We start from the raw sequence: 2,891 nt of genomic DNA, 5'->3' as shown, positions 1-2,891 counted from the left end.
TTCTTAGGGAATTTGTCGTCGCTATTGGATCTTCAACCAAACAAAATGCTGATTGAGGCCGCCACTCTGTTTTGGTATAAGGAAAGGGTTGTGTTCCGCTTAGTGGATATAGAAATGACTCTCCTCCTAGAAGAAATAGCAGGATTTGCTGGCCTGCCATGGGATAGCCCTGGTCTATGGGCACCTAAAAATCGCACCACTAGAGGGTTCCTTAAGATGATAGGGCTAAAGAAAAATGATGATTTGCAGTGCCTGAAAAACTCCTACATACCTTTCGATTTCCTTTATGAAAGATACGGTCGCAACACCTCTTATCGTATTTTTGATGATGAGTTCTCAATCACCTCCTTGGGCTAGGTTCATCGAAGGGTCTTCATGTTCATTGTGTGCTTCTTGGGCATGCTGGTATTCCCAATCCAAGGGGATAGAATCCATACTAGGCTGGCCATACTAGGGATAGACATATACTATTGTCCCTATGATCATTGCATACATGTACCAAGTCGTGGAACGTTGTCAGAAGGGGTTCAAATTCTTTGAGGGTTGCAATTTGCTGTTACAAGTTTGGCTATTAGAACATCTCCAAAGGGGCCAATACCGCCAAGAGTTTCCACGAAGGCCATGGAACAACCACATAGCCTTCCATCACCATAAGAGAATGACTTACATTCTAGACATGTTCGCTCAACCTAAGGATGTTATAGGATGGGTGCAGTTTTTCAACAAGTTAACTGAGGATCAGGTTCAGGGGATGTTTGAGTGGTTCCCCACCGACGAGTTCATCATCAGATCCAGGGACGTCTTGCACTTGGTGTTGATTAAGTTGAGGGGGATATACCCATATTCTCCCCTCAAGGTTATGAGACAGGCAGGTAGGAGATAGGCCATACCACGGGTCACTAAAATGAGTCACTTCAGAGCCAATTTCTAGGGTGACGCCATCCCATATAAGAATAAAGCACAACATATGTGGACTTTGAAGATTATTGTGGAGAAGGATACCATCGAGCCAGACCGATATCATGCGGGCCATTCATTCTTTTACCCATCATGGTTGGATGATAATCTATTAGGAATCTTCGAGCCAAGAGTTGGACCAGGAAATAGGGTCATAGATGAGTTTGCCGAAGTAGAGGTGAAGTACAACAAGCTACGCAAAAGAGTTCGAGTGTCCGAAGATGAGCACATAGCGCATCATAAGGCCGATATGGAAATGATTAATGAGTGGAAAGAAAGAGCTGTTAAATCTAGTGAGAGGCTGGAATATCTGGAGTACAGACTAATAGAATTGGAATGAAAGATAAGGAAGAGGGTCACCGACTGCCAGAACGCTAAAGGAAATAAAGGAAGGCATTTGGCATGGGCATTCCTACTACTGAACCAGCACGTGCTGGGAGAGTTGATCGATAACAACACCCGGTCTGGAGAGGTTCCTTCAGGGACCAAGTAGATTAGATTTACTTGCTTTCCTTTTAAATGTAACAAGGCCAAGTGTCATTAGAAACATTATCTTATTTAGTGTCAGTTTGAGTCGTTTACTTTTACATTAATAAAATGAGGCAATTATTGACACTGAATTTCTCCAAATTTATTTGTCGCTAGGCCTACCTCGAAACAACGGATCTCCCAAATTAGGACGCGAATGTACATTCCCGCAATATGTGTTTAAATACTGCAAATAATTCAGAACCCTTACTAACTTGTTTACCTTTTGTTTTTCTTTATTCTTTATTCCCCTCCCCTAAGGTTGGTTCGCACATACTGGCATCATCAACGTATCATACCAGATCTAGAGGCCCTCCAGCTCCTCCTACTCCAAAGGGAAAGCTAAAATGGACGACTTAAGTGGTATTCGAAAGGAGAATGTGAAAAATGCAGAAACTTCAGGCGGTCGGAGTACTCCGACACCAAATGACTTAGTTTTGAGGTTGGAACAAAAGATACTAGAGTTACAGGGAGAGCTTGAGCAGGTCCGTAACTTAGCAAACCTATCCCTCACCCTGAATGTCCCCGATGTCAACCCAGCACCTCCCCAAAAAACACTGAACCAACATCCACAAAACCCTCATGCACCGCATCAATATGCAACCCCACCTCAAAATCTCAATCCTTTACCGATACCAACTCTGCCACAACACCATCATCAACCAATCCATTACCCACCATCCACCACTAATCACACTCCCCAGAACACACCATAACCCATTCCCGATCCTTAAAATTTAACCAATGACCACCACTACACCCAAGCTCCTAGCACTCACCAAAACAACCCTATATACGTGGAAACCATACCTCACTCTATCCAACCAACTTCCTATACACCAGAATCCGCTGAGAATTACCTTCTTATCAAGAACATGGTTGAGGAACTCAAGAAGTTGACTTGTCAAGTTCAGGGTGTCGAAGGAGACAAAGGGATAGAAGGTTTGAACTATGAAGACCAATGCATACAGCCAGATGTAGAACTGTCAGAGGGGTACAAACCTCCCAAGTTCGAGATGTTTGATGGTACAGGTGATCCCAAGGCTCATCTAAGGACCTATTGTGATAAACTTGTCAGGGTCGAAAAGGATGAAAAGATCCGGATGAAGCTTTTCCTGAAGAGTCTTATGGGAGATGCTTTGTCCTGGTACATCAGCCAGGATCCTAAGAAATGGTCCAACTGGTGAGTATGGCATATGATTTCATGGACCAATTCAGGTTTATCACATAGAATGCACCAAAAGTTTTCTACATTCAGAACCTCAAGAAAAAACCCACTAAGACTTTCTGTGAGTATGCTACTCATTGGAGGTCGAAAGCAGCCAAAGTCAGGCCATCTTTGGACGAGTAACAAATGAACAAGTTTTTCGTCACAGCACAGGATCCGCAATACTATGAAAGGTTGA

This window comes from Nicotiana sylvestris, chromosome 12 (assembly GCF_000393655.2).
Source record: "Nicotiana sylvestris chromosome 12, ASM39365v2, whole genome shotgun sequence".
Classification (NCBI taxonomy): domain Eukaryota; kingdom Viridiplantae; phylum Streptophyta; class Magnoliopsida; order Solanales; family Solanaceae; genus Nicotiana; species Nicotiana sylvestris.
Note: the sequence above shows the minus strand (reverse complement) of the source record.